This window comes from Callorhinchus milii, unplaced genomic scaffold, assembly GCF_018977255.1.
Source record: "Callorhinchus milii isolate IMCB2004 unplaced genomic scaffold, IMCB_Cmil_1.0 Scaffold22, whole genome shotgun sequence".
Lineage (NCBI taxonomy): Eukaryota > Metazoa > Chordata > Chondrichthyes > Chimaeriformes > Callorhinchidae > Callorhinchus > Callorhinchus milii.
In genome coordinates, this window is record NW_024704763.1 from 7,811,130 (window position 1) to 7,837,388 (window position 26,259).

Genomic DNA, 26,259 nt, shown 5'->3' on the forward strand with positions numbered 1-26,259 from the left:
GCCATGAAACAAGTGACTCATTTTATTTGGGGGATTGTTGGCCAGAACACTGGGAGAGAGAAACTCCTTTCTCTTTTCGAGAAGTGCCATGGGATCTTTAACATCCACCTGAACAGGCAGATGGGGTCTCGGTTTTAACGTCTTATCCAAAGGTCTGCACCTTTAACAATTCGGCTCTGCATTGGAGTGTCAGTCTAGATTAGATGAGTTCCAAGTTCCCACGTGGGGTCTTAAACCCAGAACCTTCTGACTCACAGGCAAGAAGACTACCAACTAAGCCAGGCTGACACACATTAGAATAATAATAATCCTTGTATTTGATATAGCACGTCTTCGAGACGCCTCATAGCGCCTCACAGAATATACTGTAAAGTTAAATGACTGTATATTTTGTGGGCAAAACGCGGCAGCCAATTGCAAACAGTCAGGGATTGAGTGACCAAATTATTATTCTTTTTGAAGGAATTATTACCCCTGGAAAAGTGATTTTCCAATCGACTAACAACCAGGTTCCTACTTACTGTGAGGTAAACAGAGGCGGGTGGAGTAAAGAAACTTGCACAACGTTTCGCCCTGTCCAGGAATTGAACCCAGATCCTCTCGATTTGCGAGGCGAGTGCTCTAACCACTGAGCTCCAGGACTCCCCATTATCCGATAGGACACACTTTCTGATGTCCATTCTAAAATTGCTCCTTACAACCCTGAACCCATCTCCTCTTATCTTATGCCTTGGCAACCTGAAAGTATTGTTCTGAATTTCTTTTCTTAGTCCTACCTCACACACCTCCCTAAAGTCCCCTCTTAGAAATCTGTTTCTCCGAGAGCTCTCGAGATACTTATCTAAAGAATTAAAGACTCAATGATGTTCGTATATAGTAAGATTTGCTCAGTAATTCTAAATGGTTGAATAATTTGCCTTTCAAAATCCAAATATGCTTTTCACATAACTGACTAAATCAATGCTTTCGGAATGATTAAGAAACAATATCAGAATAATTTTGAAAAACAACTGGGGGAAAAAATATTAACAGTTGGGCTAAATGGTCTGTTTCCATGCCATATCATTCTGTGTAATGCTGTGCAACGCCAAACTCTCCACAGAACCTTACAGCACAGACTGCTATTCAGACCATTATGTCTGCACTGCTCTTTTAAAGAGCAATCCTTTCAGCCCCATTTACCTGCCATTCCCCATACCCATATAATTTGCTCCTCTTTAGATATTTATCCAGTTCCCTTTGGAAAGTTAATATGGATTTTAATTCAACCACCTCTCAGTAGCACATTCCATATCCTAGCTATTCTGTGCATGAAAATAAATTCTCCTTACCTCCCTGTTTGCAAGTTTACTAATTATATTAAATTGATTCCACTAGTTACTGACAAGGAGAAATAATTTCTCTGTATTCACTTTGTCAAAACCCCTCATCGGTTTAAAGACTCATTCAGAGCATTCAGATTTCTACTTAATCTGAAACTACATCATCAGATACTCTGATTCACGTGAAATATTGCACGAGGTGTGATTGACTTGACATTTTGATTTGATCTTAAATTGACATTTGCTCAGATAATCCAAAATGATACCAGTTTTATTAATGAACCAACATTGTGAAGGAGATAATAAAATATTCCCCTCCCCACTCCATTCCTCTGTCACGATTCACAAACCTATTGTTTCAGGTTTCTTAATGGAGAATTATATATCCCCAGTTTTAAAGACTTAGAAACATGAAAACTAGTTCTTAGGTCCATGCTGCTGGTTCGATCTGTTGCTGACTATCTTATGTTTATGGCTCCTCTTGTTTTGGACTCACCAACAAGACTATTAATATCTGCTTTATCGAATCCTTTCCCAATCTTAATCAACTCCCACCAGGTCCCCTCTCAATCATCCCAAAGTTAGAGAGAAAATTACATAAAACCTTACATCACCGAAATGGGCCATTCATCTGAACCCATCTATGCTGCTGTCTATACACCACATGAGCCTATTCCCCTCTACACCCCTTGACTACTGACTATGATGGAGACTATTAATAATAAGGTCCATTATTCATATTTCACACATGATCCTGAATAAAATTGAAGCAGATGCACATAACTGATAAATGGATTCAAATCTAGGGGAAAAAAATTGAAATGGCAGTGATGTACAACTATGGTAACCGGGGTTCAAATGTTAGCAACTTGCAATAGGACGGCAATCTGTATGATGAATTCTCAGTCAATTGAATTGCAATGACGATTTGAGGCAATAATAATAATAATAATAATCCTTGGAATTGATAAAGCGCTTTTCACGTCGGGAGGACGTCCCAAAGAGCTTCACAGAACACACTGTAAAGTGAATTGACTGTATATTTGTGAGCGAACGCGGAAGCCAATTGCGCACAACAATGTCCCACAAACAGTCGTAGATTGAAAATGACCAATTTATTATTGTTTTTGGTTTTGGAGGGATTATTATTAGACTCTGTGTGGAATAAGGAAACTTGCCCAAGGTTTCGCCCGCTGCCTGGAATTGAACTCAGGTCTCTCGCTTGCAAAGCGAGTGCTCTAACCACTGAGCTACAGGACTCCAATGTCATGTAAAGTCACATTCAGGGGGAGAGAACGGGGGAACGCAAGAGAAAAATTGAAATAAATATATGTAATTAAATAACAATAATTTCTACTAAATTTGTAATCATACGACTGCTGTTTGTATTGGTTGGTTGATCGAGTTAGTACAGTGCCTGAAACGTAGCAAAAGCACTTGGCTAGCATTCTGTCAAGTGTAGTGTCTGTGCATTTATAGGTGAAGGGAGGAAGGAGGGAGGGAGGGAGGGAGCCAAGGAGCCAAATACACAGCAGAAGAGGTTGGTTCCTAGGCGACTTTTAAGTCAACACCAAAGGAAACGATAGGAAAACAAGACCCCGTGGTCTTTCCTTGTTTAAAAACCTGGCACTGGAGAGAACACTTTCATTATTTATTCTGCAGCCCTCCTCAGTGATTTCCCTCTCTCTCTCTCTCTCTCTGAGCAATGATATTGAATGTGTGAAAATTAAAAATGCTAATTCGCACACGCGGAAGAACACTTAGCAGCTTGGTCGTCACATATGGCACTGACAGGATATTTCTCCGCCTGTTAATTCATTTTAAAGGTGTTCTACCATTTAATCTGCATATGGGCCATTTCACCCTGTTTCGCACCGGGAGCATATGTTGGGGAATGGGTTTTTTGAGAATATTTTTGAGTGTCATAATAATTCTAAATCTAGCAGCACAGCTCATTGGCAGAACTTGGAAGGGCAAACCAGTCACTCGCGGTATGGAACCCTCCCACTCAGCTCCTGTTACACCTGCAGGCCAAAATCCTAATGCATTGAGTGGTCCTAGCTGGACAAGCAACGGGAAAGCTCGCCAGGTAGTTTAATTAATATAGCACCTTTCACGAGGACGTCTCAATGCACTTCGGAACATTTGCTGTGAGGCGTAGTGACTGTGGATTTTATTTATTTTTGAGGTGTTGATACTCAAGGGTCACTGTTAATAAATGAGTTTCGGAACATTGCAATCTTACCCCTAGAACGCGTCAGCTGATGGAAATTTCTGCCACGCTCACCAAACTCCGCATTCCCACTGGCTCCCAACACATAGACATCAGACATCAGTCTCTGTGTCCCATCACCTCCCCATTTCTCCAATTTTCTCCAACTTCACTCCTCTACTCAGTCCTCCACTTGGCTAACTCAAACTAGCTGTGTGTTCCCCTCCACATCAGCAACTATTCCCCCATGCACCCCAGAAACACTCCCAACCGTATCACCTCCTCTCCTCACTGCAAAGTGTCCCCTGATGTGAAAGGTGCTGTATCAAACACAAAGATTTATTATTCTTTTCTTTTTTATTATTTGCCTACAAAAGCACTGCACTAAACAGGACTAGTCTCTGGGACCCAGTTGGAGATGTTTCATGTTATCAGGACTATATAATTGTAGGTATTACCAGCATTTTTCTCACTTCAATATCCACAGTATGTTTATTATATATATCTAACGGTTAAGGATTTTTTTTACTCTAAAGCAAAAGTATTAGTGTTGTGGAAAATCTAAATGTACTTTGAAGCATTAGAAGTAAAATGTTTTCTTGCACATCGATGCTCCTTACATTTGAAAGTCTAATCACATCAAAAAGTCTCAAAAACCTTCACAATAATTACTGTTAAATGTGATTACAGAAATTGCAATGTCGCACAAACAGCCCGGAAGTGAGTGGCCGATTTTACTTGGGAGATTGTTGGCCCAGACACCAAAAGAAATTCTCCTTTTTATTTTGATGATTGATGAACACAGGGAGTGGTAGAATTACAGGGGGTGGGGGGAAGTAGGGAGGGGGTGGAAAACCATGGAGGGACTTGAATTCAATCAACTGCATCATCAAGGTTTTTTTTAGCTGAGTGGAGAAGACGGAGACGACAAAGCCTCATGTTATTCATATTCCCATCGTTCTCCTTGTGCCTCTCGCTCTCTCTCTCTCTCTGCTAAATCTACCCAATCCTTTGAGTCTAAACAGCGAATGCTGGTGGCCCGGTCAGAGCCACTGAATCAGAAGCTGCAGCTGAGTCCTGGGGAAAAGGAAGGGAACAAACAGCTGAACCCAAAAAACAGCGATGGATCCACAATGAGGTGACTCCAGTCACCTCACACAATAGCTACAGCACCTCACCTCATTGTTGGAATGGGGAGAGAAACAGGACAGGTCACAGGTACAGGGTGCTGTACAATGGCTGTGATGTTGGTTTCTGTTAGGATTTGATTGCTTGAGGAGGGGGGGGAGAGGAAGAGGAAGGTCACATGAATCCCTAAAGGAACAGAGAGATGGTTCATCTCAGGGCAATTTGACTGAAAAACTGGCTGGGCTGATGTCGCTTCATTGGATCCCTGTCTTGCAAAATCGTGCAGTCAGCCAGCAAATGGAACGACTGCAGCCTTTGGATAAATATGCTGTTTGCCCGTAAGGGGAGGGAGAGGGGTCGGGGGGAGGGGAAGTCAGAAACAAGCAGCTTCGTAGCACGTCAGCACCAACCATCTCAGAGGAACCGGGTCTGGCCTTGTCTCTGTTGTTCTTTCAGAGTTCAAGCCCCACGTTTCGGACTTTGAGCTCACTGTCCAGGGTGACACTGCAGTCCAGATGGTGGGGGGGAAAGCTGCCTTGTCGATGGTAACGTCCTTTGGATGAGAAGTCGAACCGAGGTCCTACCTGCCTGTTCAGGTGGACGTTAATGATCCCACAGCACTGTTCCAAAAAGGGAAGGGAGTTTCTCTCTCCCAGTGTCCCGGTCAACAATCCCCCAAATAAAATTGGCCGTTCACTCCATGGCGGTTTGTGAAACATCACTGTGCTCTGAGTCGCTAACCTGCTTTGAGGGGCACTGTATAGATACAAGTTGTTGTTAGATATTGGGCTGTTATACTTGCCCACAAAACACACTTGACATTATATCCTGCGAAGCGCTTTGAGACGTCCCCCTGACGTGAAAGGTGCTGTATCAAATGTAAGGATCATCATCATCACTTTAGTCCCTAAATGACACCTAATCTTTTGAGTTTAATAACTGAATGCACCTTTAATTAATAATTTGGAGTCCTGTAGCTCAGTGGTTAGAGCACTCGCTTTGCAAGTGAGAGACCTGAGTTCAATCCCAGGCAGAGGGCGAAACCTTGGGCAAGTTTCCTTACTCCACACAGAGCCTATTAATAATCCCTCCAAAACCAAAAACAATAATAAATTGGTCATTTTCAATCTACGACTGTTTGTAGGACATTGCTGTGCACAATTGGCTGCCGCGTTCGCCCACAGATATACAGTCAATTCACTTTACAGTATATTCTGTGAAGCGCTTTGGGACGTCCTCCTGACGTGAAAAGCGCTATGTCAAATGCAAGGATTATTATTATTATTAATTAATAATATTATTAATCACTATTAATAGTATTAATACAACTATATTATTAACATTAATATTAGTAATGCAATTATATTATTAATACTAATACGAATAATCGATAATAATATCAATTATTACGACAAGTTAATAGTAATATTAATTATTATAAATTAATAATAGGAATGATATTATATCGAATATTAATATTAATAATTTTATGATGATCATTATTATTTTTTAAATATGCCTTCGTCATTGGGAACGCAGATGAGATAGGAGCCGAGGTCAAGGTCAAGCCTTGAATCAAGCCTTGAGGGCCTATGAATTGCTGCCTCAATTGTGAGAGAGTTCAGCTCAGTGGCAGTGAGTAGCAGCAGTTGTGTTCTGTTGGGTTTATGTCCTCCAGGAACAAGATTGATGTGGCCTGAAATTCAGTTCACAGTTGATTCTTAACAGCCACCAGAGAGAGAGAGAGCGAGAGAGAGGACACGTGTTTCTGCCTGAACTTTGGTTGGAACTCAGGCTTAACTTAATTTATTAATTTTTAAGATTGAGCCGATTTTTTCTCCCCAACAGCTTCAGAAAAGAGTTTCATCTTTATCTTCTGGGAGAGAGAGAGAGGAGAAGGAGAGAGAGAGAGAGAGAGCAAAAGAGGAAAGATTGCTCAGCAAGGTTGTGGCTGTGGATGATAAGATTTCCTGTAGTGTTCTGACTGATGCACCTCAGCAATAATATTACATTAGATACGTTTCCATCTCAGGTGAACATGGATTATAATAACAACCTTGCATTTCATGAGGCACCTTTCGCGTCGGGAGGATGTCTCAAAACGCTTCACGGGATAAACTGCAAAGCGTGACTGTGGATTTTGTAGGCCAGCGAGGCAGCCAATTTGTACACAACAATGTCACATGAAATGACTGACTAATTTTATCTGGGGATTTCTTAGCCAGGAATTCAGGGAGAAACTGCCTTCTCTTTTCAAATAGCCCCGCGGGATCTTTAACGTCCACCTGAACCACCAAACGGGACCTTGGTTTATTGTTTTATCCGAAGGACGGCACCTCCGACAATGAGGCTGAAATGCTGACACTGCATTTCAGTGTCAGCCTAGACTATGCAAGTTCCTGATGTGAGGCTTGAACCCACAACCTTCTGACTCAGGAGTGCTACTAGGCTGACGCATTGAAAATTCTATTGCATCTCACCGACGACTACTCTTCCAACCTAAATTGCATAAAAAATTCTTGCGCCTCTTATCTTATTTAAATAATACTGACTTAACAATAGGGCTAGCACTTGCTGCTTTGAACTGGATTAATCAACCATATAACCATATTGATACATTTCTACCTTGGACAAATGTGGATCTTGCACACTTGTGCACAGGGTGATTGAGACTGCAAGGTCTCCTTAAACTACTTGTGTTCCGATCGTCAAATAGTTCCAATTAAAATTCTATATGGTTCATAAATCCAGGTAATAGGGCAGCAAGTGCTGTCCCTGTTGTTAAATCCTTATTACTTCAATAAGATGAGGCCTGAAAAGCTTTTATGCAGTTTAGAGGAGAATAGACATCATCAATAAAGAACGGTAACCTTTTCACCCCCCGCCCCCCAAGTACAGAAACACAGAATCATTTATATAGATAAAAGCCCATTTAACTCAGCAAGTCTAGTCGTTCTGCACATCATTTACACTCTGCACCAAATTGTGGATTATTATCTTCGAAGGGAAGGAGTTATAACTGGAGACTACCTCCTTGATCCTCACAACGCAATTGGACAGCGACAAAAAGGTCCTCCCTCAATTATGGTCTCTCATTCCGCTGACCATCCTCATCAATAAGCCATAAATCAGGAAGCAATAGAAGATCAGTGGAATATCTTGATCTGATCTTCCTTCCCCGGCAAGAACCATCTTCACCCAGCAGCTAAACAGGTGCGATCACAGATACATTGGTGAATAGAGGAGCAAAGAATGATTCCATAGGTCACTCAGGGGCAGCAGGTGAAATGACCCAACATACTCCCTGTTTCTGAGCATTGACTCCAGCAGTTACCCAAATGCCCACTCTGGGATCCTTAAGCTTTAGCTGCTGCCAACCTGAACTTAATACTTTTCAGAATTAGGTAAGCATAAAGGGTCCCTCCAGAGAGAGAGAGTGCATTCCATTCCAACGGTCTGTCTCTGGGATTTCCATGTGTAGGTGGGATGCATAGAAAACTCAGTTTGGTTTGGACATACTTAAGCACGGTGGGTTTCCGTAGGCGTCAGACTGACCTCAAAAAGCTGATATCAGGCAAGGGGCTGTTACTAATGAAGCAAGTCAGCCAATAATATTTTAGATTAAGAATTGCTTGATGTGTCCGACAACAACAATGGCAAATTACATTTACACAGTGCCTTTCACGTCAGGAGGACATCCCAAGGCACTAGACAGTCAGGGATCCGCACCCGAGCTGATGGTTGGGGGTTGGGATCAGGAGGGGTGGAGGGCGGGGAGGGTTGGGGTAGGAGGGTGACTGAAGACACAGTCGAAGAAGACGGTCCGAGCTTGCAGGTTTAAAGCTGTTGAACTATTTTTTAGTTCCATGTGCTGCGTGCGCACAAACCCATGAGTATTAACAACAACTTACACTTGTATAGCGCCCTCCATGCAGGGTAGCATCTCAGAGCGCTTAACCTCTTAAAACAACACACACTGCATTCCGCACGGTACATCTGCATTGCAAACCCAGACTCCCTTTTAGCCTGAAGGGATTTTTTTATTGAAAAGTAAACACATTAAAATATGTTCTGCCCAAATTAGTTATATGTTTCATCAATCACTTGGGATCTTGTCAGTCCTGACTGGATGTTGATTCGTTGCAGGACACGCTCATTCATAATTGCAAGCTACCTACCTTCTCACCTGCGGTTTCAATTTGCTAAGAACAATCCTTGCATAATGCCTTACCACATCGTCAGAACCCTCAGACTGCTCCTTGCATTTGATAAACTGATTGACACAGGGAATGGCCACATTTTCAGGGCTTAAGCAACTCCCCACTCCTCACAGACACACACTCACATCTTGTTGGAGGGGCCATTCATGCCGAGAACACGTTAAACTGAGGTCAGGTGGGCATTAAAGATGCTGTGGCCTTATTTGAAAAGAGAAGGGATTCTCTCCTTGTGCTCTGGCCAACAATTCTCCAGCCAAAATCGATCATTCACTTCAATCTGTTTGTGAGACGTTGCAGCAGACAAATTGGCTGCTGCATTCGCCTAAAAAATACACAGTCACTACACTTGACAATAAAATTCCGTGAAGAGCTTTGAGACGTCTCAACGACGTGATTAGGCGCTCTAACCAATGCAAGGATTATTTATGATTAAATGCAATTTTCCTCTATTTCAGAAGGGATACAGCAAAGCTTTGTCCTGTGTAACATTTTAAAATGTTTTGCTTTGGGCCCATCTGTTTTCCAGCCATGTGAGAAAAACTGGATTATTTTCAAGACCTTCAGGGACTGAGGATTGTCTGTCTGACACCAATTTCTTTAAGTAGGATTCAGGTTGTCATTGAAATCGGTGTCAGACTGAAGAACCCTCTGTTTAAAGTCTTTTTTAAAAAGAGCTGTTTTTCACACACTTTCTTCAGAAAACAGTAAGAAGTTTTTGAATTATTAATTATTAACATTTAATTAATATTTCACAGATAGCTTCAAAAGCTATTGTGCCTGATTATTCTCAAGTATAGATCAGCCATATCTTATGAAATGGGCGGAACAGGCTTGAGGGACTGAATAGCCTACTCCTGTTTTATGTCTATTCTAAAATATAGTCCTTGCACTCGCAGTCTCTGATATTCCAGTGCAGTGCTGAGGAAACGTGCATTGCTGGAGGTGCCATCCTTTGGATGAGGCATTAAATCCTGTTCAGCTGGACAGTCAAGATCCATGGCACTATTTGAGAAGAGAAGGGAGTTTCTCTTGGGGTCCTGGCCAACAATCTTCCAAATAAAATTAGTCATTCACTTCGTAGCTGTTTGTGAGTCGTTTACCTACAAATGCCATGCTTCCAACTTACTGTGAAGCGCTTTGAGATGCCTTCCACAAGAATTGAATGCAATAATTATTTTGAGAATGGTGAAACATCTCAAAGTGCAGCATAGTGTTTTGTGTTGTGTAAAGTCGTCTTTGCATATTTGCACATAAAAGTGTAGTAACTATTTCTCGGAAAAACACAGCAGCCAACAAGTCACTGTCCCACAGGCAGCCAGGTGAAACACCCAATTTATCCTGAGAATTGTCAGACAGGATAGGACACTGGGAGAAACTATCTTCCCTCATGGAATTACACCATGTCCTTTAGAAAAAATAGTTCACCTGAACATACGAAAGGGCATCTCTTTGATCTGAAGAAAGGCAGCTGTGACAAGGCAGTACTTCAGGGGAGCAGGTGCTGTCGATCTGCCTCATCCTCTGCCTTGTCCTTTGTAATCTTGTTCAGACTGCTCAGTGTTTAGTCTGACCGTCAGCTGGTTTGCATCTCTGCAAATAATAAGGTCTGTAAAGTCACTCGATCTTCAAGTATTCGATTCTAACCCAACTGAGGTGTCAGCCTGGCTCGGTCGGTAACATTCTCTCTCGCCTCAGAGTCAAAATGTTGTAGTGGGTTCAAGCCCCACATCGGGATTATGAACTCAAACGGTCAAGGCTGACACTCCAATGCAGTGCTGGGGGTGTGTTGCATTGTCGGAGGTGCCGTTGCTCAGATCAGATGTTAAACTGAGATCCTGTCTGCCTGTTCAGGTGGACGTTAAAAGATCCCATGACATTATTTTAAAAGAGAATGGAGTTTCTCCTGCTGTTCTGGCCGACAATACCCCCAAATAAAATTGGTCACTCATTGCATGGCTGTTTGTAGGACATTGCTGGGCACAAATTGGCTGGTCTGTTCGCCTGCGAAACAGTCAACCCCCCCCACTTTACAATAAATCCAGTGAAGCACTTTGGGACATTCTCCCAATGTGAAAGGCACGATATGAAATCTAATTATTATTATGTATTATTGAGTCTCAGAGGCAAAACAATGTTTATATAAAATCTTTCCTCTTTCTAGTCAGTATCCTCGATGCCATGAACAGCAAAGAACATTGTTATTCTGTCCATTTATCTAGACAGTCTGTCAGCAGGTCCTGTAGGCAGACATTGTCACCCCTCCAATCTGGGCTGCTGCTTTGTGTCTGCACATAGACCGTTATAGAATGAAGGTGACCTAGACTAACAATAAATCCTTATGCTACTGGAAATGTGTGTGCACTGTAATGCCTTGCTTGATCCTCAACTGTCCTTTTTGTCCCACATCTGTGCCATGTCCAGCTCTGCCTTCCCCCACTTCCGCAACATCGCCGGCTCCACCACTACCTCACCCCTCAGGCCACCAAAACTCTCATCCACGCATTCATCACATCTAGGCTCGACCACACCAAATACCTGCTTGTCGGCCTTCCCAACTCTTCCCTCCTCAAGCTGCAGATCACTCAGAATTCTGCAGCTCGTGTCCTCTCCTGCACCAGGCTCCATAACCCCATCACCTCCACCCTTACCCGGCTCCACTGGCTCCCCATCCCCCAGAGGATAGAGTTAATAATTCTCATCCTCGCCTTCAAGGCGCTCCAAGGCCTTGCCCCCTCCCGACCTCTGCAACCTGTTTGCTCAGTGGACGGCAGTCGGGCCTTCAGCCTCTCTGCCCCATCCTCTGGAACTCCAGCTCTCATTCCCTTTACCTCGCAACCTCCTTTGACTCCTTCAATGCACGCCTCAAGATCCTCTTCTTCGACCGTGCCTTCGGTCACCCTCCTACCCTCTCTGCCCTCCACCATCCCTGATCCCAACCCCCCCACTCCACTCGGGTCCTAATGACCCTGACTGTTCAGCGCCTTGGGACGCCCTCCCGATGTGAAAGACACTTTACTAATGTAACTTTGGCTCCCATGCTCACCTAGAAATGCAAAATGTCACCACACTTTACAATAAAATCCTGTGAATGTCTTTGTGATGCGACGAAAGGTGTTGTATTAGAATAAAAGAGTTATTATTATACCAAATGCAGATTATTATTTAAATAAATATCATCATTGGGGTTGGGTTATCAGGTTAATGATGAATCACATGCCCACCCCTTACCCTCCATCCTTCTTGATTCCAACCCCCAGCTCAAGTGCAAATCCTAAACTGTCCAGCACCTTGCGATGTTCTTCCGACATGAAAGGCCCTCTAAAAACAGAATTTATTGTTGTTGAATCTGGTAATAGGAGTAAAGAGCACATTTAAAGTTGTTTGTGATTTTGTTGGAGAGAATCAGGAGATGTGAATAGAGAAACCTCTCTCTTCTGCCTAAGGATAGTTGATCATTATTTCCCAACACCTTTTAGACAATCAAGTTCACAGACACCAGTAAATGTGTCTAACACATTAAGAACCAACTGCTCTCAGTCATTGATCTCCTCAGCTACACCGCACATCTACGAGGCTGTGTATAGGTTGCTTGCTCATTTTAGAACATCACAAGATTTAAAATGTTGTACACCTCTACTAAATCCACCTCTGAGTTGTCTTCTCTCAAGGCAGAAGAAATCTAGTTTGTGTAACTAATATTATTATTATTTTTGTGAAGGGATTATTACCCCGGAAAGTGATCTTCCAATCGATTAATAACCGGGTTCCTACTTACTGCTAGGTAAACAGAGGCGTGTGGAGTAAGCGTTGCCCAACATTTTGCTCTGTCCAGGAATCAAATCCAGATCCTCTCGCTTGCGAGGCAAGTGCTCTAACCACTGAGCACCAGGACTCCACACGTCACGTTGATCAGATTTAAACTGATGCTGTAATGGGCATTCTGGGTGGATGAAATCACAAGATTGGTTTGGCTGAAGAAGGCCCTTTGGCCCATCCTATCTCATCCTTCCGAAATATCCTTCGGAGTCCTGTATGGCTCAGTGGTTAGAGCACTTGTCCCGCAAGCGAGAGACCTGGGTTCGATTCCCAGGCAGGGCAAAACCTTGGGCAACTTTTCTTACTCCAAACGCCTGGTAATAATCCCTCCAGAAAAAGAGAAAAAAAATTAATAAATTGGTCACTTCAATCCACGGCTGTTTGTGGGATGCTGCTGTGTGCAATTGGTTTTGGTGGGATTATTATTAGGCTCTGTGTGGAGTTAGGAAACTTGCCCAAGGTTTCGCCCTCTGCCTGGAATTGAACTCAGGTCTCTCACTTGCAAAGCGAGTGCTCTAACCACTGAGCTACAGGACTCCACAACACCACAGCATTGAGCTGTTTTCAAACGAGTTCAGCGTACAACTGAGCCAAAGGTGCTGAACAACACATGAAAAGCATTTAGAAGTTTCTCAGACTCGTCCTCCTTCACAAAGTGAACCTATAAACTCCATGTCCACGTGAGGCTTCAGTAAAAAAGCTAACGGGGTCAGCGCTCAAAGAGATGCGTCGATCATCCTGCTGAGTGCTCTCTCAACAGATAATCCTCATCGTGCAATTGCGAGATGAGCGATTTCCTCAATGAGATGAAGCGTGCAGATTGGGGCCTTGTGAAAGCAATGATTCATTCCAGACTCTTCTCGAACAAGTTTGAGGCATTAAAAAAAAGTGCGCAGTTATTTTATTCTCCAGCACTGACAACCATTAACCGGAGTCTATAAAAAAAAGCCTGGACAGAGATAATACGTGGTTATTAGTTAATATTTTTTCATTGCCAGTCTTGCATTCACTCTGCCTCCAGCAAGCACAAGACAACATTCACCTTGCAAATTGGTCAGGCAAATTTTATGTTATCTCGTTTGCGACACTGGTGTGCAGTGTAGTTTAACCATTAATAATAATACTGTTTAATATTATTCTGAATAGAAACAAAACTTATAGCTCGGGGCCATTAATAACGATTTCCGTTGCAGGTGGACGGCTTATTCCCAGCAGTTTACTGTCAGACAGAGTGGATTAATCTAGTTTTACCTCTTAAAAGAACAGAGATGCTTTCTATCGCTCACGATGCTGCTCAGTATTGGAACACCCACCGTTCTCACCTCGAAGGCAGCAGTGTGGGTTGGATCATCATTCCTCACAAGCCAACAGTACAGATTTCAAAAGAAATCATTGCTTCACCCTGCACGAAGGTTCCTTGTGATATTTCAGACAGACAGACACCAACTAAAGTTATTGCTCCCAAGCTCAGCATTCCATCCGGTCTTTGTGAAGCGGTCTGAGACATTGTCCTCAATCAGTTGGCTCTGTGAACTTCACAGTGACCAGTCAATTGCTGCTATGTAATATAATGTAATATAATAATCCTTGCATTTGATATGACGCCTTATCACATCTTCTCAACGTCTCAAAGTGCTTCACAGAATATACTGTAAAGTGAATCGACTGTATTTTTGTGGGCGAAACGTGGCAGCCAATTGAGCACAGCAGTGTCTCACAAAGAGTCGTGGATTGAAGTGAGCAATTTATTATTATTGCTTTTTTGGAGGGCATTATTTGCCCCGGAAAAGCAATCCGCCAATCATTAACAACTGGGTTTCTACTTTCTGCTAGTTAAACAGACGCATGTGGAGTAGGAAACTTGCCTAACATTTCGCCTGGCCAGGAATCGAACCCGGGTCTCCCACTTGTGATGTGAGAGCACTAACCGCTGAGCTATAGGACTCCACTTTATATACACAGCATGCTTCCTCTGCATATTAACTGCAAATATATGTTCAAAAGTGACCATTGAGGAGCCTTGTAAATGACAATAATTAACACTTGGAAAGAACTATCGAGAAGGATGATGCTTACACATAACATTTTCCCATTTACTACAACAACAACTTACACTTATTGCCTTTCAACAACAACAACTTGCATTTATATAGCAGCCCAAATACAATTAGTCACTCACTTCATAGCTGTTTGTGGGAATTCCTCTGCACAATTGACTGTTGCGTTTCACCCACAAAATATACAGTCAATCCACTTGATAGTATATGCTGGGATAGGCATTGAGTCATCTTGATGTCCCGACAAGGCGCTACATCAAATGCAAGTATTATTATTAATATTTATTATTATTAAAAATCTCTTCACTATATTGCTGACAGATCATTGTTTGATTTCTCTTCAAATAAAACATTATTCATCTTTTCCGCTCTGTGAGCTTCGTTCATACACTAATTGTCTGTGGAAACCAGGCACAAAACTCCAGCAAACAGCAAACTGTTCCTGCAGAAAAAACAATAAAATTGCATTTATATAAGTGCCCGTCATGCAGGGCAGGTCTCACAACACTTACCCAATAATCCTTGCCTTTGATATAGCACCTAATCACATCGAGGGAGCAGGGTTGAAGAATTGAGGTGGGGAGGGAGGAAATGAGATGGCTGCACTCCGGGCTGGAGTGGCAGAGAGCGGGGACACAGTGGCTGAAAGCTCACTCATCAATTGTGGGGCACATTGGGCAGCGGACATGAAGCAGAGGGGAGAGAGCAGCCTGGGATGTGAAGTCCCAGGATATCACAGAGGTAAAGGTCATTGAAGCATTTGAACATGTCATTGCAGAAATCCCCTTTATACCCCTCTATATCCCCCACAGACAGAACCCGTTTCTGGAAGGATGAGATCAAATGGGCTGAAGGACCTTCTTCATCTTGTTTTCTTGTGACATTCACAAGTGGCAGAGGAGGACAGGCTCTCAATGTAATGCATGTGTCTGACTGGTAGCTTGGAAACTCCCAGCTCTGGCAGGATCGAGGTGCTGAATTAATCTATCGAGATACCGAGTGTTTGATCAATGCTTATTGCGTTACCCTCAAGCCTAGTGAAGTAGATGAAGCATCAAGTCAGGTTTTACCTGGACGTATACAAGGTATCAGATTTGACTGAGGCATTTGAAATAGTGAAAGGAATTGACAGGCAAAATAGAAACATAGAAACAGGAGGAAGCCATTCAGCCCCTCGAGTTTATTCCGCCATTCTATAAAATCATGGCTGATCTGTATCTCAACTCCAATTACTACCTGTAAGATAATGGATGACTCTTCCCTCTGGTAGGTGGCATCTCATACATTGGCACACCTGTAGCTTATTAGTTAGAGCACTGCCATCGAGTGAGAGGACCCAGTTCGATTCCCAAGCAGGATGCAAGCTTGGGCAACTTCTTTACTCCACGCGGCTCTGTTTACCTAGCAGTAAGTAGGAACCCGGTTGTTAGTCAATTGGCAGATCGCTTTCTGGGGGTAATAATAATAATTTGGTCCCTCAATCTACAACTGTTTGTGGGGCTCTACTGTGCACAATTGGCTGCCGCGTTTCGGCCACAAACTATACAGGCAATCACTTGACAGTATATTCTGTGAAGCGTTTTGAGACGTTTCAACGACGTGATAAGACGCTATATGAAATGCAATGATTATTATTAATATTATACTCAATAAAAACAAGAAGGGACAATACTACAGTTTAAGCAAACGTTTATATTTTTGTTTCCGAATGCATGAAATACTTTGTGTATCTGGCTTGGTTTTCAATTGAGCTTAATATTTACGCAGTTCTAGCGCTCCTCCCTCTTGACTTTTTGATCATGCTCAACCTGACAGCGTCCAGTCACAAAATCATTATGGATGGTCAATCTGATCTCATCCTTGCAGAATACCCACCCTACTGACCTCTTATTACAGTGCCAAGCTTCTTTTGTTAAATGCGTCCAATGTCCTGGCCTCAGCTGCCCTTTCTACTAACCTTCTTCCAGTCGTTAGTTACCCTCTGGTAAAGAAAAACATCCTGGTGTCTGTCCTGAAATTGCCCAGTGAAACTCTAAACCCACGGTTGTTCTACTGGTTTAAGCACATCCTAAGGTATTTGTTTTGGTTTAAATTTAAATGCAAGTTTGTAGTTTGTAGGAGGAGGGATAAATGGTTGTGTCAAACAGGCAGCACTCTCACCTCTATGTCGAAGGGTTGTGGGTTCAAGCCCCACATCGGGACTTTGAACTCACAGTCTAGGCTCGCTTTAGTGCAGTGCTGTGGGTGTGCCGTGTTGTCGAAGGTACCTGTAAAAAGTTGGATGTCAAAGATCCCATACCACTATCGGGAAAGAGAAGGGAGTGTCTCCCATGTCCTGGGCAACAATCCTCCAGATAAATGGTAGTTGTGGGGCCTTGCTGCGTGCAAATTGCCTACCGCATTTGCCCACAAAATACAGTTGGCTACACTTCACAGAATATCTTGTGGAGCGCTTTACAAGATCGTGCTTGTACGAAAGGCGCTGCTCCAGATGTAAGAATTATGTTTAATGGAAGTGAAGTGTAGGTGCCCTTGATATCTTGGGTTCCGAGATCCATCCAGCTCGCTCCACCTGCAGATCCACAGACTTGATACACCGAAAGTGATTTATTGCTTTCTATCAAAAAAAAACTTCAGGTAAATCAGAAACACTCATCTCATTTAATGGTTTCCAGTTATTAAAGTTTTCTTATCAGCACTTGCGATTGACTAAATCGGCAGTTGCAGTGGACGCAATAAATATCAATGTCACCCTCTGTGATGGAAAATCTTGAAAGTGATTTTATGCAGTGGCAATATCTTCATTCGTCCCCCAGGGGAACGCTGACACAATCCAAATCAATGCCATACTCTGGTTCAATAAGACGTTGTGATGATTCCCTCAGGCTTTCCAAAGAATTATTTGCAAAGTGAAAGATGATTTTGGATCTTTTCTTGGGAGCTGGAGAGAAATAAACCTGGCAATCAATGAGACAGACACGGTTCAATAAAGTCCTTCTGGTTTGCGCACACTCAGAACATAGGAATGTAGGAAAACAGGATCAGGAGGAGACCATTCAGCCCACTGAACCTGCTCCATCAAATCATCAGATCTTGGAAGATATTTGAATACCAATGCCTTGCCCTTTCATCATACCCCTTAAAACCTCTATTACCCAAGTCTCTCTTGTTAAACACCCTGATTGATTCAGGCTCTGTAGCTTTCTGGGGCAGAGCATTGCACAGCTTCACAACAATGACCAAATGCTTCCTGGACTCAGTTCTACCAGCTTGGTCCTGATTTAAAGTCTATGTCTTCTTGTTAAAGCTCCCATGCCACTATTGGGAAAGAGAAGGGAGTTTCTCTCTCCTGTTGCCCTGGCCGACAAAACCCACAGATAAAATTGGTCACTCCCTTCTTGGCAGTTTGTGGGACATTGCTGTGTGCAAATTGGCCATCCACCAGAGCTAGGAGACATCCATCATCTTGCAGATAGTAATTGGAATTGAGATACAGATCAGCCATGATCTTATAGAATGGCGGAATAGACTCGAGGGGCTGAATGGCCTCCTCCTATTTCTATGTTTCTATTTTGCCTGTCAATTCCTTTCACTATTTCAAATGCCTCAGTCAAATCTGAAACCTTGTATACGTCCAGGTAAAACCTGACTTGATGCTTCATCTACTTCACTAGGCTTGAGGGTAACGCAATAAACATTGATCAAACACTCGGTATCTCGATAGATTAATTCAGCACCTCGATCCTGCCAGAGCTGGGAGTTTCCAAGCTACCAGTCAGACACATGCATTACATTGAGAGCCTGTCCTCCTCTGCCACTTGTGAATGTCACAAGAAAACAAGATGAAGAAGGTCCTTCAGCCCATTTGATCTCATCCTTCCAGAAACTGGTTCTGTCTGTGGGGGATATAGAGGGGTATAAAGGGGATTTCTGCAATGATATGTTCAAATGCTTCAATGACCTTTACCTCTGTGATCTCCTGGGACTTCACATCCCAGGCTGCTCTCTCCCCTCTGCTTCATGTCCGCTGTCCAATGTGCCCCACAATTGATGAGTGAGCTTTCAGCCACTGTGTCCCCGCTCTCTGCCACTCCAGCCATCTCATTTCCTCCCTCCCCACCTCAATTCTTCAACCTTGCTCCCTCGATGTGATTAGGTGCTATATCAAAGGCAAGGATTATTGGGTAAGTGTTGTGAGACCTTCCCTGCATGACGGGCACTTATATAAATGCAATTTTATTGTTTTTTCTGCAGGAACAGTTTGCTGTTTGCTGGAGTTTTGTGCCTGGTTTCCACAGACAATTAGTGTATGAACGAAGCTCACAGAGCGGAAAAGATGAATAATGTTTTATTTGAAGAGAAATCAAACAATGATCTGTCAGCAATATAGTGAAGAGGTTTTTAATAATAATAAATATTAATAATAATACTTGCATTTGATGTAGCGCCTTGTCGGGACATCAAGATGACTCAATGCGCATCCCAGCATATACTATCAAGTGGATTGACTGTATATTTTGTGGGTGAAACGCAACAGCCAATTGTGCAGAGCAATTCCCACAAACAGCTATGAAGTGAGTGACTAATTGTATTTGGGCTGCTATATAAATGCAAGTTGTTGTTGTTGAAAGGCAATACGTGTAAGTTGTTGTTGTAGTAAATGGGAAAATGTTATGTGTAAGCAACATCCTTCTCGATAGTTCTTTCCAAGTGTTAATTATTGTCATTACAAGGCTCCTCAATGGTCACTTGTAAACATGTATTTGCAGTTAATATGCAGAGGAAGCATGCTGTGTAACACAGAGCTGTGGGATCTCCTTCACTGCTCATGCAGGATTGGGATCTGAGTTTAATTCATCTCATTACAAGGAAAGCAAAGCTGTGGTTTCAATTTTCCTTCGAGCTTTCCCTGACTGTCTCAGTTGCTAAAGGCTAATTGTACTGGAGATAATTTGCAGTCAGCTTCACTGCCTATCGTCTCAGAAAGAACAGTAATTAAAGCCACCTTCTGTTCTGAATGATGGATGTTTTTATTTATGCCCCAAATTATTAACACTTCTTGAAGAAATACCAGTCTCTTAACATAGAACCTGAATCACCCACGTTATTTCAATGTCAGAAATGTTACGCAGTCAAACTTTTTTGGCCAGTAAGTTACTTAGCTTGGTATAAACGTTAAGCCTGACAACAGAACATCAGAACGAGTCAGCCCTCTGTGTCAAACATAATAGTCCTGTGCCTCAGCTCGACAGATACGCAGTATTCCAATACCTTCATTTCCAGACACAGGGAGATTTCCATGTGAAGGTGGCGTACATATGTGGAACTCTTCGACTGGTTTGGGTATCCTTAAGCTTGGAGATACATGGGTTTCCACGTCTGTCAGAGACCCAGCAGACCAAAAAATAGTTAAGGCTGTATTTAAGAATTTGCCAAATTCTGGACGCTCTGAGACACCGGCCGGCGTGGAGGGCGCTATATAAATCCAAGTTGTTGTTGAAAAGCTGTACAAAGTAACTCCAGACTGGGGGAGCACACATTGCTAGAATGCTCGGATGAGAGACTAAACCAATTTAATCTGTGAAACGCTTTGAGCATCCTCCTGAAGTGAAAGGTCTACATCTAAAACAAGTGCTTCTTTTTAATAGTATTATTATATTGGAAAGGTTAGAATCTTCAGAAAAACAAAACATAGAGGGAAGTCATTAAGCCCTTCAAGCAGGTGCCTTTGCCAGCTACTCCAAGGGAACTATAGATCCTAAAGCCATTCTAAATTGGCTGTCCCACTTTAACAAAAAGCACATTCAATCCACTTTACAGTATATTCTGTGATGTACTTTGAGACATCCTCCTATACCATTAATATTATTAACTCCTATAGAGTGATTAACATGTCTTCCCAACATACCAACAAACTTTTTTTTCACTGAAAATAAGGAGGATGTTTCCAAGAGCTTCATAGGATTCACTGTAAAGTGAGTGACCATATATTTTCTAGAAGAATGTAGCAGCCAATTTGTAGGCAACAATGTCCCTCAAACAGCTATGAGGTGAGTGACCAATTTTATCTGCAGGATTGTTGGCCAGGACACTGAGAGAGAGAAACTTCCTTCTCTATTTTAATAGTACCATGGGATCTCTTCCTTCTGAACAGGCAAATTGGACCTTTATTTTTTAATCCAAAAGGTATCAACTCCGACAATGTAAAGTTCCCACAGCACTGCATAGAAGTGTCAGATGCTAGGAGTCAAAGTCCTGACGTGGGGCTTGTAAGCTGAACCTTCTGACTCAAAGGCCGTAGACTGCTACCAACTGGGCCAGGATGCCCACAAAAACACATAGTCACTGCGCTTTACAGTATATTCCATGAAGCGCTTTGAGACGTCTCGACAATATGATGAGATGTTATATCAAACACAAGGATTATTATTGTGAAAGGGTTAAATTATAAACTCCCTTTCTCTCTTACTCTTGTAAGATGGCTTGACTGATGAAAGTCTGGTTGATTCCCATGTGGCCCCATCAATTATGAACCACGCTGTCATGTGTCAGCCAACCAGAATTGCACATCGGCAGCTGGCATCAACCTCTTGCTTACCCCACTCACAAAATGGTCTGCGTCTGACACATTAGACATGGCACAGGGCATTCCAATTCGTTGCAATAAAGCTACTGTGGTAGAAATTATCTATATGTGCTCGAGGGGAAAAAATGCATCATTGCCAAATCAGGGCATCACATTCATAACGCTTTGCATACAAAGAATGGGCTGGCGACCACCGCTATCATTTTCATGCAGTGGTGCCTGTGATGAAATGCATTGTATTGTGTGTAAAATTGCTTTGAGATGTCTCAGAGAAGTGATAAGGCTCTATATCAAATGCAAGGATTATTATTATTATTATTATTATTATTATTATTATAATAACTGGCCTCGTCAGTTTCTGTTTTCAATCAATGTTTGTCTATTGTTTTCCAATTTTCTCCAAACTCAGGAGAATTAATAACACCAGCAACAACAACAAAACAAGATTACGTTTGTACAGCGCCTTTCACTAATTTCAACATTCAACTTTTTAAAACCTATTTTCAATCATCACGTGCAGAATAATTTGCCCACAATGCCTCTAACACTCTGTGTCACTTCACGTGCAGAAGGGATGTCAATGACACTACGTGCATCGAGGATAGGAAGTGACTTGCTTACGACCCGGAAGTCACCGTTTTTTCCTGTCAAAGATCCCTAAAAGTCCAATCACCACAAGGACAACAACAAATATTATCAGTCGAGATTCGAACGCAAAAACAAAACACCAATGAAAGCAAGCGAGTATCATAAGAATAAATGATGTGTGTCTATAAAAATACGACGGATAAACTCCGCAAAAGTGCAAAGACAAACATCGTTTCGCTGACTGAGTTTAAGTAACAGCAAAAAAGAACAGATGCAATGACAGATGTGGGTTGTGTGCACTGCTTGTATAATTAAACAAATGCCAAAAGAAGCTTTTCTTTTGCCAACAGTTTTTAAATTGATAATAAATAATCCTTGTATGTGATGCAGCACCTTTCATGTCGGGTGGGGGACGGCGGGGGATGTCTCAGAGCATTTCACAGAATTTTACTGCAAAGTGGAATGACTGAATTTTGCAGGTGAACATGGCAGCCTCAAGCTCTCACAAACAACAACATCAATAAATTACATTTATATAGTGCCTTTCACGTCGGAAGCACATCCCAAGGCGCTGAAACAGCCAAGAAACGAACTATGAATTTTATTCGGGGAATTGTCAATCAGGTCATCAGAAGACACTCACTTGTCTGGTTAGGGTGATGGGATTTTTGATATCCCCCTATGAACAGGCAGACGGTACCTTAGCTTATTTGACATCTCTTCTGAAGGAAGACAATGTACTGCTTCCGCAGCACCGCAATGGAGCTTCTGACAAGCTACGAGACCAAAATCCAAAAGTGGGGCTTTTTGCCCACGACATGCCTGACCCTGAGGTGAGAATGCCCCCAACACAGCCAGGCCGACAAATTCACAGGCAACGAATAGACTCGGTTGGGGTCGGTCAAATTGAAATGTGTTGGTCTGGCCCTTCCACTTTCTCTCCACTCTGGAAAAGCTTCGCATAATGGAAACTAGTTAGACAACTTTTGATATAGACCAGGGGTGGCCAACACGAGGCCCGCGGGCCGAAAGCAGCCCTTTGAACATTCACGCTGGTCTGTCTTAAAACAATAATTTGTCTCCAGTTTTTCTTGATTGAATATTTCTCGATTCATGGCATCTACCAAAAAAAGTTATTCTGGTGGCCGACCAAAAACGTTGGCCTCCACTAAATGTAGCCTTTGAACACACAGGCGAGAAGTGTGGCACATTTATGCTTGATTGAATATGCTTGTTAGTAAAATGCAGTAGTTTCGATAATTTTCCAGTGGCAAACTGTGCAGTTCTACCTGGTTAGATAAACAAAACGTTGATTTTGAAGTCATTATTTTTTTTTGTTGCTGCATCATGGCCTAAAGAGATTTAAGTGTAAATAGGTTTGGAGGCAGAATATTTTCAAAAGCTACGATTGGAAAAGGTTTAAGGTTCCAGTGAGATAAAAAAAAAAGAGGCTTTAAGTGTAATAAAGTCCCCACAGTGAATGACATGACCTGTGGATCAGAAAAAGGAAAGAGACAACAGATTGATGTGTAAATTGCACTGTAGAGTAGCTTTTCTCTGCTGTTCAGCTACCCCACAATTACACTCCTCCCTTCGCTGTTGTGTGTTATCCATGTATAAAATGTGCTACTAATAATAATCCTTGATATGGTGCCTAGGACATCCAAACATCTCAAAGCACTTCACATGTAATTGCTGTCAAGTATAGTGGCTGTGTATTTTGAAGGCAGACAAGAACAGCCAATTCTTCCACACAGCAATGACCCACAAATACCGTGAGGTGATTGACCAAATGTATCTGGTTTCCGTCTGTACCTCACAACCACTACACTATGGGACTGCTGTTTTTGATGGTGTCAACTAGTGCCAGAAGACACCATTGAGAGGGTGGATGTCACCATGTCATTCATAGTAAAGGAGTGCTTCTATCAGCAACTTAGTGTTTGAAGTAGATATTGATTTAAACGCCTCGGTCTTTGCACTGAGTAAGATGTTATTAGATATATTGATGAGATGGTAGAGAGGTGGATCTGAGTAGGAGATCTCACAGCACATGGCTTCGGCAGTAATTTTTCATTCCACACAAAATACACTTCAGAAGTGGGCTCACCAAAAGGTTTGAATAATAACTGTTTCAACTTTCAGTCAAATGACCTTGAAATGCAATCGAGCATTTTCATTATCGTTGTTAACATTATCTTTATTAAGAGCTTCACATTGAGTGGCAATGTTGTATTGTAAATTTTACAGCAGCACAATTTAATACCTATCCATTGTGCGTGAACTTGCAAACTACACCCATTGATCCATCACAAGGAGAAATTTCCACTTGGTAACTAAAGAGAATTAATTTAACATCACCAGGGAAACAAAGGAGAGGTTAGTTTGTTTTAATTATAAACAGGATTGTTAAAATGTGGAACACCCAACCTGGACCACTGGTTGAGGCTGAATCTATATTAGTGCTTAAGAGGAAATTAGATGAATATCTGAAAAGGAAAAATATTTAAGCCATCGATAATACTTTTCACACGGGATGTCTCGAAACACTTTGTACAAATGATGGTGGCCCCTCAGGTTGCAAAGGGCGGGGTGGTCAGAGGCAGAGGTTTTGAAGTGGGGAGGAAGGGGCGAAACTCCAGGATGGAGTTCCAGGGAATGGGGACAATATGTCTGAAAGCTTGCCCACCAATTATGGGGTTGATTGGGCAGGAGTCATGAAGCACACTGATGTTTTGCTGAGTGCATGGAGCAGCCGGGACAGTAAGGTCATGGGAGGTAAATCCTGTGGAGGGATTTGAAGGCAGGGATGAGAATCTTGATATTCAATCATTGGGGAATGCGAAACCGATCGAGGATGGAGGTGATAGGCTTGTGGAGCCTGGTACGGGAGAGGACACAGGCTGCATAGTCTGCAGCTTTTGTAGGGCCAAGCCGAGGAGGCTGACAAGCAGAGCATCGGTGTAGTAAAGACAGAAGTCGATGGGAACACTCCACAAGTCAGGCAGTATCTATGGAAAGCGGCTTCTGTTTTTATTTCAGATTTCCAGCATCTGCAGTATTTTGCCTTTAGAGCATTGGTGTACTTGGGTTGGGACGTAGCCTCTACACTGTAATCACAAACGCTTCGAGTGTTTTCCCCAACATGTTTAGCTAAAGAGATACTTTTACTTTTTTTCCAAGCCGAACAAATGCCCTACCCTGTGAGGGAGCGCAGGGCTATCTCCACTAGCACCTTCCAGCAGTCAATTCACTGCTACTCTCTGAGTGTGTACCTGGAGTCCTGCAGACAGCTCTGGGCATAAGGGAGCTATCCAGGGCCCAGAAGCAGTGCAGAAAAGAGTAGAGAGACCGGCTTTAGAGAGAGAAGCTTTGATGAATGATTTGATAGCCCCGGGACATCTTTCCAACATGCAGGGCGCTATACAAGTGTAATTTGTTGGTTTTGTTGTTGACATTGTTGTAGTAGATAGATCAGGACTCTTCAGTCTTGAAGAGAGACTTCTCAGTGGGGACTTTATAGAAGCGTATAAAATGAGATCAGAAAGGGAACCCGGAATCCTATCTTTAGTCAAGACAGGAAAAGAGGGAACAGGTTCAGAGTTCTGAAGAGCAAGTTGAAGACAGAAAGTCAGACATCAGGAAATATTTAGTTACACAGGGTGTAATATCAGCCAGAATGGTGGTTGAAACCAGGACACTGGACTCATTTAAGAAACTCTGTATTGCTGTGATGGGAGAGCAGTAAGATAGTGAGTGGGGTGAGTACCTCCAAGGCAGCTGTGTGAAGCATTTTGAGATGTCCTCTTGGCATGAAAGGCAATATATAACTTTAGGTTTGATTCCTGGGCAGGGTGAAACCTGAGGTAAGTTTTCGTATGACACACACCTCTGGTTAAATCATTATTAATATTATTATTGTTATTAAAATGTTCCTGTTGATGTACTTCTCCAGAAGTGTAAGATCAAATGGACTAGTGGGCCTTGTTCATCTGAACATTGTGATCTCTGCAGACTGTTACAATGCGATACAAAATTATATTTGTATTAGCGCCTTTCACGTTGGGAGGACGTCCCAAGGCGCTGAAGGTTACCTCAAACTCAAGAGGAGCCTGGATCATCTCGTACTTCAGAAGGGCATGGCTAACATTCCCAGCTGGTAATTCCTGGCGCGTGAGTAATTCCTACCCTCCTTGTTTGGGATGCAGCTATTGGCAATGTTCTGCAGTCTGACCAGAGCACCACACAGCCCGAGGATGACGTCTGGAGATCTGAACCCAGCTGAGGTGGGAATCTAGCCCAGCATCCTGTTCGCCTGCTTTGTTGCTGA